General features: G+C 59.3%; 1 non-coding gene across 1 annotated transcript; it reads right to left on the bottom strand.

The window, feature by feature from the left end:
• Positions 1–3,676: 3,676 nt before the first annotated feature.
• LOC131872912 (5S ribosomal RNA) lies at positions 3,677–3,795 on the bottom strand. Its single transcript, XR_009370973.1, has one exon. It is a non-coding gene; the product is annotated as a 5S ribosomal RNA (ribosomal RNA).
• Positions 3,796–9,947: the final 6,152 nt, after the last annotated feature.

Here is a 9,947-nt window from a genome sequence, read left to right as displayed (position 1 = left end):
TGCGCGCCCTGGTGGGCACCATGGTGCGCACCAAGGAGCGCTCCGAAGTGTGCTCCAAGGTGCGGCGTGCACGAAGTCGGAGCCCGGTTTGCCCCGGGTGCGCACCTCGCGTGCACCTTCGCCGCGGTGGGCACCATGGCGTGCACGAAGTCGGAGCCCGGTTTGCCCCGGGTGCGCACCTCGCGTGCACCTTCGCCGGGGTGGGCACCTTGGTGTGCAGACCTTGGCTGGGTTGCGCGCCCTGGTGGGCACCATGGTGCGCACCAAGGAGCGCTCCGAAGTGTGCTCCAAGGTGCGGCCTGCACGAAGTCGGAGCCCGGTTTGCCCCGGGTGTGCACCTCGGGTGGGCACCTTGGTGCGCATGCCTTGCCTGGGCTGCGCACCAGGGCGGGCTCAAGATGGCACCCGCGTTCCTTTTTTTTCACTATCTTTCAAAACGGAAATTTTAAAATCTCATTTTTTTTTGCCTTTTTCTGGAAATTAGTGAAGGCAGCGCATCAAAGGTGCGCACCTCGCTGCCCACCACGGTGCGCAACGCCGGTGGGCACCCGGGAGTGCTTCGAAGTGTGCTCCAAGGTGCTGCGTGCACGTTGTCGGAGCCCGGTTTGCCCCGGGTGCGCACCTCGCGTGCACCTTCGTCGGGGTGGGCACCTTGGCTGGGTTTGCCCCGGCTGCGCTCCGAAGCGGGGTTATTGGAGCGCCGCCTCTTTTTTTGTCGGAGCGTTTGGTGGGGTTTCTCGCATTGGCTCTTCCGAGGCCCGGTTGCCACCCTGGCGCGCACGAAGTCGGAAGTAGGGTTAATTGCCCGGGTGCGCACCTTTGCCAGGGTGGGCACCTTACCTGGGCTGCGCACCAGGGCGGGCTCAAGATGGCACGCGCGTTCCGTTTTTTTCACTATCTTTCAAAACGGAAATTTTAAAATCTCCTTTTTTTTTTGCCTTTTCTGGAAATTAGTGAAGGCAGCGCATCAAAGGTGCGCACCTCGCTGCCCACCTTGGTGTGCTCTGAGGTGCGCACCCGGGAGCGCTACGAAGTGTGCTCCAAGGTGCGGCGTGCACGTTGTCGGAGCCCGGTTTGCCCCGGGTGCGCACCTCGCCTGCACCTTGGCCGGGGTGGGCACCTTGGCTGGGTTTGCCCAGGGTGCGCTCCGAAGCGGGGTTACTGGAGCGCCCCCTCTTTTTTTGTCAGAGCGTTTGGTGGGGTTTCTCGCATTGGCTCTTCCCAGGCCCGGTTGTTGGGTGCGCTCCCACCCTGGCGCGCGCGAAGTTGGAAGTTGGGTTAATTGCCCGGGCGCGCACCTTCGCCAGGGTGGGCACCTTGGTGCGCACACCTTGGCTGGGCTGCGCACCAGGGCGGGCTCAAGATGGCACCAGCATTCCCTTTTTCTCACTATCTTTCAAAACGGAAATTTTAAAATCTCGTTTTTTTTTTGCCTTTTATGGAAATTAGTGAAGGCATCGCATCAAAGGTGCGCACCTCGCTGCCCACCTTGGTGTGCTCCGAGGTGCCCACCACGGTGCGCAACGCCGGTGCGAACCCGGGAGCGCCCCGATGTGTGCTCCAAGGTGCGGCGTGCACGAAGTCGGACCCCGGTTTGCCCCGGGTGCGCACCTCGCGTGCACCTTGGTGCGCACACCTTGGCTGGGTTGCGCGGCCTGGTGGGCACCATGGTGCGCACCAAGGAGCGCTCCGAAGTGTGCTCCAAGGTGCGGCGTGCACGAAGTCGGAGCCCGGTTTGCCCCGGGTACGCACCTCGCGTGCACCTTCGCCGGGGTGGGCACCTCGGCTGGGTGGTGCGCGCCCTGGTGCGCACCAAGGAGCGCTCCGAAGTGTGCTCCAAGGTGCGGCGTGCACGAAGTCGGAGCCCGGTTTGCCCCGGGTGCGCACCTTCGCCGCGGTGCGCACCATGGCGTGCACGAAGTCGGAGCCCGGTTTGCCCCGGGTGCGCACCTCGCGTGCACCTTCGGCGGGGTTGCGCGCCCTGGTGGGCACCATGGTGCGCACCAAGGAGCGCTCCGAAGTGTGCTCCAAGGTGCGGCAGTGCACGAAGTCGGAGCCCGGTTTGCCCCGGGTGCGCACCTCGCGTGCACCTTCGGCGGGGTTGCGCGCCCTGGTGGGCACCATGGTGCGCACCAAGGAGCGCTCCGAAGTGTGCTCCAAGGTGCGGCGTGCACGAAGTCGGAGCCCGGTTTGCCCCGGGTGCGCACCTCGCGTGCACCTTCGCCGCGGTGGGCACCATGGCGTGCACGAAGTCGGAGCCCGGTTTGCCCCGGGTGCGCACCTCGCGTGCACCTTCGCCGGGGTGGGCACCTCGGCTGGGTTGCGCGCCCTGGTGCGCACCAAGGAGCGCTCCGAAGTGTGCTCCAAGGTGCGGCGTGCACGAAGTCGGAGCCCGGTTTGCCCCGGGTGCGCACCTCGCGTGCACCTTCGCCAGGGTGGGCACCTCGGTGCGCACACCTTCTCAATGTTTTCTTGCCTTTTCTGGAAATTGGTGAAGGCAGCGCATCAAAGGTGCGCACCTCGGTGTGCTCCGAGGTGCGAACCCGAGAGCGCTCCGAGGTGCCCACGAAGTCGAAAGTCGGGTTAATTGCATTGTTTTCCCCGGGTGCGCTCCGAGGTGCGCAACATCGGCGCGCACCAAGGAGGGCTCCGAAGTGTGCTCCAAGGTGCGCACGATGGCGTGCACCTCTGGTGCGCACGATTCGGAGCTCGGTTTGACCGGGGTGCGCACACCTTGGCTGGGTTGCGCACCTTTTGTGCGCTCCAAGGTGCGCACGAAGTCGGAGCTCGGTTTGCCCCGGGTGCGCACCTTCGCCAGGGTGCGCACCTTGATGCGCACGCCTTGGCTGGGCTGCGCACCTTGGTGGGCGCCATGGTGCGCACCTTTCGTGCGCTCCAAGGTGCGCACGAAGTCGGAGCTCGGTTTGCCCCGGGTGCGCACCTTGGTGGGCGCCATGGTGCACTCCGAGGTGCCCAAGATTGGTGCGCACCAAGGAGCGCTCCGAAGTGCGCTCCAAGGTGCGCGCGAAGTCGAAAGTTGGGTTAATTGTCCGGTTTGCCTCGGGTGCGCACCTTGCGTGCACCTTCGCCAGGGTGGGCGCCTTGGTGCGCACACCTTGGCTGGGCTGCGCACACCTTGGCACCCGCGTTTCCTTCATTTTAAATTTTTTTTTTTTACAATCTCTCAAGTGGGAAATTCTATAATCTCAACTTTTTTTGCCTTTTCAGGAAACTTTTGAATGGAGCGCATCATTGGTGCGCTCCGAAGTGTGCTCCAAAGCTCTCTCCAGCTGCGTGCACCTGCCCCGGCCGCGCACCCGGCCCCGCCCAGCTTCGCTCACCTGTCCCGGGCGTCTGGTGCGGAACCTTAGAGTAAGAAACATCACCGTGCACCTTGGCCAACGTGCGCGACTCGACCGAGCGCGCACTGGCCGAGGTGCACACCGATTTCACCTGGGTGCGCGCGCAGCACCTCGGGCGCACCGGGGTGCGCGCACAACGCCCGGGTTGCACCGTGGCCTGTGTGCTCGGGGCGCCTCGGGTGCGCGCTCGGTGTCGCCCCCGCGCGCGCGGTAGTGCGGGCAGCGCACCCCGGCCCGGCCCGGCCCCGACGAGAACGCAAACGGGCAAAAGGTTTATTCAAATAGCATTGCGACGCCCGGCGAAAAACTAAAAAAGGGTGCAACACCGGGACTTCCCGGGAGGTCACCCATCCCAGTACTACTCCGGCCCAAGCGCGCTTAACTGCGGAGTTCTGATGGGATCCGGTGCACTAACGCTGGTATGATCGCACCCGTTATGAGCTTGTCGCAGTGTGTACTTAGCAAACCGCGACCCACGTGCGAATCCACCCCGGCCACCCACCCCCGTCGAGGTGCACACCCTCCCTCGCGAAGTGCGCCCCGTTCGCCAAGTGTGAGCCCTGCCCGGGTGCGCGCACCTTGCTAGGGCGTCGGGTGTGCACCCGGCCCGGCCTACGTGCGTGCACCTGGAGGGGGCGTCGTGTGCGTGCAGTGTCCCGTCTGCAACGCGGTGCCCACACACCACCTCGGGCGCAACGACCTGCGCTCACATGTGGGCCGAGTGCACCTTGGTGCATGTTCGGGGCGCCTCGGGTGCACGCTCGATCTTGCCCCGGTGCACCAAGGCGCTCGGTTTGCCCCGGGTGCGCACTTGGTGCAAGGTGGGCACCCAAAATAGGGATCAAGCACCAAAACACAAGTTTCGGGATGCAAAATGGGACCCAAGGACCACAAATGCGTTCCAAGACCCATGATGGGTCCACGAGAACAAAAATGTGTTCCGAGACTTAATAAACAAATATTGGGTTTTAGGAGAAGAAACATGCTCTGATGCCCAAAACGAGAATCGACCCCGAAAAGGCCACAGGCCAAAAGTGGGATGCGAGACAAAAAAAAATGGGACCCGAGGACCAAAATTGGGTTCCCAGGTCGAAGACAGGGCAACCGGACAAGAAACGACCTCTAAGGCTCGAAATGAGTCCCGACGACTAAAACTTGACAAGAAGCACCCATCAGGCACCCAACTCGACACCCATGGGATGCCGACCCACCCGGGCTTCCACCTAGCACACCTTGGCACCCACCCACCCTCGCACCCAACCTCGCACCCAACTTAGCACCTTTGAACCCACATTGGCACTCACCCTGACCCTGGCACCTTGGAACCCACATTGGCACTCACCTTGACCCTGGCACCCACCTTTGCACTCACCTTGGGACCCACCCTGGCTCCCACCTCGGCACCACACCCAGACACCCACCTTGGTTCCTTGGCACCCACCTTGGATCCTTGGCACCCACCCCGACACCCACCTTGGCACGCAACTTGGCTACTTGCCACCCACCTTGGCTCCTTGACGCCCACCCCGACAACCACCCCGTGACCTACCCTGGCTAGGGTTGGTGCACACCCACCCTGGTGCCCACCTTGGCACCCACCCTATGACCCACCTTGGCACGCACCTTAGTACCCACCCCGTTACCCACCCTAGGACCCACCCCGTGACCCACCTTGGCCAGGGTGGGTGCACCCACCCTGGTGCCCACCTTGGCACCCACCCATCCTAGCACCCAGCCTGTGACCGGGCTTGGAACCCAACCTTGCACCCGCACCCGTCTTGGCCAGTGTGGGTGCGCACCCATCCTGGCACCCACGTTGTGACACACCCTTTAACCCACGCACCCTAGCACCCACGTTGGCACCCACCTTGGAACCCAACCTAGCAACTTGGCACCCACCCCGTGACCCACCTTGGCATCCACCATAGCAGTCGCCGACTTGGCACCCACCTCGGCACCCACCTTGACACTTGTGGACCCACCTTGCCACTCACCCTAGCATCGACCCATCCTAGCACCCACCCTGGCACCTTTGCACCCTAGCACTCACCCATCCTAGCACCTAACCTGTGACCCACCTTGACACTCACCCTCGCACCCACCTTGGAACCCAACCTAGCACCCACCCACCCTGACACCAACCCTAGCACCTACCCACCCTTGCACCCACCCTGTGACCCATCTTGGCACCCACCCATCCTACCACTCAACCTATCACCCACCTTCTCACCCACCTTGGCATCCACCTTAGCACCCACCCACACTGGCACCTTGGCACCCACCTCGGGCAAGGTGGGTGCACACCCACCCTGGCACCCAATTTAGAACCCACCGAGCATGTTACCCACCTTGGCACCCACATTGCAGCCCACCCTAGTACCCACCCTATGACCCACATTGGCATCCACACCCTAGCACCCAGGCACCTCGACACCCGCCTTGACACCCACCCTAGCACTGAACCTGTGACCCACCTTGGAACTCACCCTAGAACCCACCCACCCTGTGAACCACCTTGGCATCCACCTTAGCACCCACCCACCTTGGCACCCACTCTAGCACTCACCCATCCTAACACCCAACTTGTTACCCACCTTGGCACCCGCCCTCGCGTCCACCTTGAAACCCACCCTAGCACCCACCCACGCAGGAGCCCACCTTGGCACCCAACCTAACACCCACGCATCCTGGCACCCAACTTGTGACCCACCTTGGAACCCACCCTAGTACCCACCTTTGAACCCACTATATCACCAACCCACCTTGGCACCCACCCTATGACCCTCTTTGGAATCCACCCTAGCACGCACCCACCCTGGCACCCACCATGGAGCGCACCCTAGCACCCACCCACCTCGGCACGCACCTCAACACCCACCTTGGTGTGCGCACTGCGCCAACCTCTCAAAGACCCTATGTGGTGCGCTCCAAAGTGTACACCTTTGGTGCGCTCCAAGGTGCGCACCTTTGGTGCACACCGAGGTGCACACCAAAGTGTGCACCGAGGTGAGCACCAAAGTGCACTCCAGGGTGCACACCAAGGCGTGCACCTTTGGTGCGGTCAATGCAAACGAATTCGGAAGTTGGGGTCGATGTCCTAATCGCTGCTGCAGACTACACGTATGAGAATCGGACAAATAGCTTTATATAGGGGAGGTGTTGCGTTTGATGGGTCGACTCCCCTGGTTGTGTGCACTGCACCAACTTCAAAGACCCTGTCTTGTTTAAGAAGTCAAAAGTTGGGGTGGATGTCCTAATCATTGCTGCAGTCTACGCATGTATGAGAATCAGACAAATAGCTTATATAGGGGAGGTGTTGCATTCGGTGGGTTGACTCCCCTGGTTGTGCGCACTGCGCCAACCTCAAAGACCCCGCATAGCAGAAGAAGTCGGAAGTCGGATTTTGGTGAGCACCAAGGCGTGCACCTTTGGTGCGGTCAACGCAGACGAATTCAGAAGTTGGGGTGGATGTCCTAATCGTTGTTGCAGGCTACACATGTATGAGAATCAGACAAATAGCTTATATAGGGGAGGTGTTGGGTTTGATGGGTCAACTCCCTTGGTTGTGCGCATTACGCCAACCTCAAAGACCTTGTTTTCGTTAAGAAGTCAAAAGTTGGGGTCAATGTCCTAATGGCTCCTGCAGGCTACACATGTATGAGAATCGGACAAATAGCTTATATAGGGGAGGTGTTGGGTTTGATGGGTCGACTCCCCTGGTTGTGCGCATTACGTCAACCTCAAAGACCTTGTTTTCGTTAAGAAGTCAAAAGTTGGGGTCGATGTCCTAATTGCTCCTGTAGACTACACATGTATGAGAATCAGACAAATAGCTTATATAGGGGAGGTGTTGGGTTTGATGGGTTGACTCCCCTAGTTGTTCGCATTACACCAACCTCAAAGACCTTGTTTTCGTTTAGAAGCCGAAAGTTGGGGTCGATGTCCTAATTGCTCCTGCAGGCTACGCATGTATGAGAATCAGACAAATAGCTTATATAGGGGAGGTGTTGGGTTTGATGGGTCGACTCCCCTGGTTGTGCGCATTGCGCCAACCTCAAAGACCCTGCATTGCGGATGAAGTCGAAAGTCAGAGTTTGGTGTGCTACAAGGTGTGGTCGAAGGTGCTCACCTAGGTGTGCATTTGGAGCACAGGAAAAGTGCCCTCCAAAAGTGCGCACCTTTGGAGTGCACAAAAGTGCCCTCCAAAAGTGCGCACCTTTGGAGCGCAGAAAAGTGCCCTCCAAAAAGTGCCCTCCAAAAGTGCGCACCTTTGGAGCGCAGAAAAGTGCCCTCCAAAAAGTGCCCTCCAAAAGTGCGCACCTTTGGAGCGCAGAAAAGTGCCCTCCAAAAAGTGCCCTCCAAAAGTGCGCACCTTTGGAGCGCAGAAAAGTGCCCTCCAAAAAGTGCCCTCCAAAAGTGCGCACCTTTGGAGCGCAGAAAAGTGCCCTCCAAAAAGTGCCCTCCAAAAGTGCGCACCTTTGGAGCGCAGAAAAGTGCCCTCCAAAAAGTGCCCTCCAAAAGTGCGCACCTTTGGAGCGCAGAAAAGTGCCCTCCAAAAAGTGCCCTCCAAAAGTGCGCACCTTTGGAGCGCAGAAAAGTGCCCTCCAAAAAGTGCCCTCCAAAAGTGCGCACCTTTGGAGCGCAGAAAAGTGCCCTCCAAAAAGTGCCCTCCAAAAGTGCGCACCTTTGGAGCGCAGAAAAGTGCCCTCCAAAAAGTGCCCTCCAAAAGTGCGCACCTTTGGAGCGCAGAAAAGTGCCCTCCAAAAGTGCGCACTTTTGGTGCGCACCAAGGCGCTGGTTCGGTCGTTGCAGGCGAGTTCGGAAGTTGGGGTCGATGTCCTGAGCGGAGGTGCAAACTACACAGGTGTCGGAATCGGACAAATAGCTTATATAGGGGAGGTGTATGCTTCGATGGGTCGACTCCCCAGGTTGAGCGCACCGCGCCAACCTCAAAGACCCTACGGTATGGATGAAGTCGGAAGTTGGGTCCGATGACCGATTCGATTAGTAGGTATGCTCATGAGGTCGGAATTTGGGTCCGATGACCTGCCATGTGCAGGAAGGCGAATGTTGACACTGTGCGTTGCAAGGTGCACACCAAGGCGCTGGTGCGGTCTTTTTAGTCGAGTTCGGAAGTTGGGGTCGATGTCCTGATCGGAGGTGCAAGCTACACAGGTGTGGGAATCGGACAAATAGCTTATATAGGGGAGGTGTATGCTTCGTTGGGTCGACTCCCCGGGTTGAGCGCACCGCGCCAACCTCAAAGACCCTACGGTATGGATGAAGTCGGAAGTTGGGTCCGATGACCGATTCGATATGTAGGCATACTCGCGAGGTCGGAATTTGGGTCCGATGACCTGCCACGTGCAGGAAGGCGAATGTTGGCACTGTGCGTTGCAAGGTGCGCACCAAGGCGCTGGTTCGGTCGTTGGAGGCGAGTTCGGAAGTTGGGGTCGATGTCTTGATCGGAGGTGCAAACTACACAGGTGTGGGAATCGGACAAATAGCTTATATAGGGGAGGTGTATGCTTCGTTGGGTCGACTCCCCGGGTTGAGCGCACCGCGCCAACCTCAAAGACCCTACGGTATGGATGAAGTCGGAAGTTGGGTCCGATGACCGATTCGATATGTAGGCATACTCGCGAGGTCGGAATTTGGGTCCGATGACCTGCCATGTGCAGGAAGGCGAATGTTGGGACTGTGCGTCGCAAGGTGCGCACCAAGGCGCTGGTGCCGTCGTTGCAGTCGAGTTCGGAAGTTGGGGTCGATGTCCTGGTCAGAGGTGCAAACTACACAGGTGTGGGAATCGGACAAATAGCTTATATAGGGGAGGTGTATGCTTCGATGGGTCGACTCCCTGGGTTGAGCGCACCGCGCCAACCTCAAAGACCCTACAGTATGGATGAAGTCGGAAGTTGGGTCCGATGACCGATTCGATACGTAGGCATATTGGCGAGGTCTGAATTTGTGTCCGATGACCTGCCATGCGCAGGAAGGCGGAATTTGGGTCCGATGACCGAGTTGATGGCGTGCCATGCGCAGAAAGGCGGAATTTGGGTCCGATGACCGAGTTGATGTTGATGGCCCGCCATGCACAGGAAGGCGGAATTTGGGTCCGATGACCGATTTGAAGGCGTGCCATACGCAAAAAGGCGGAGTTTGGGTCCGATGACCGAGTTGATATTGATGGCCCGCCATGCGCAGGAAGGCGGAATTTGGGTCCGATGACCTGACATACGCATGGAGTCCGACTCGGGGGCCGATGTTCGATTCGATGACTTGCATTGTGGGTAAAGTCGGAAGTTGTGGTCTTTGACCCGATTCGATGACCAGACTTCGGCTGCTTGAGAATCGGACAAATAACTTATATAGGGGAGGTAGTGTTCTCGAGCATCCTCCCCCCGTGCCCGTTTATGTCGATTGATGCTGGTGCTCGACTGGTTGGAGCGCTCGGATGCAAAAATCTTGCACCAGGATTTATCGATTGTGATGGACACGGCAAGTCTCCTGATTGCTATGCAGGAGCTCATCGTGAATCTCTATGCGGCCTTGGTATGGACTCGACCTGCGGAATGGTTCGGCAAT

The sequence above is a fragment of the Cryptomeria japonica genome, unplaced genomic scaffold (assembly GCF_030272615.1).
Source record: "Cryptomeria japonica unplaced genomic scaffold, Sugi_1.0 HiC_scaffold_881, whole genome shotgun sequence".
NCBI lineage: Eukaryota > Viridiplantae > Streptophyta > Pinopsida > Cupressales > Cupressaceae > Cryptomeria > Cryptomeria japonica.
This window is presented reverse-complemented; position numbering and strand designations above follow the sequence as displayed.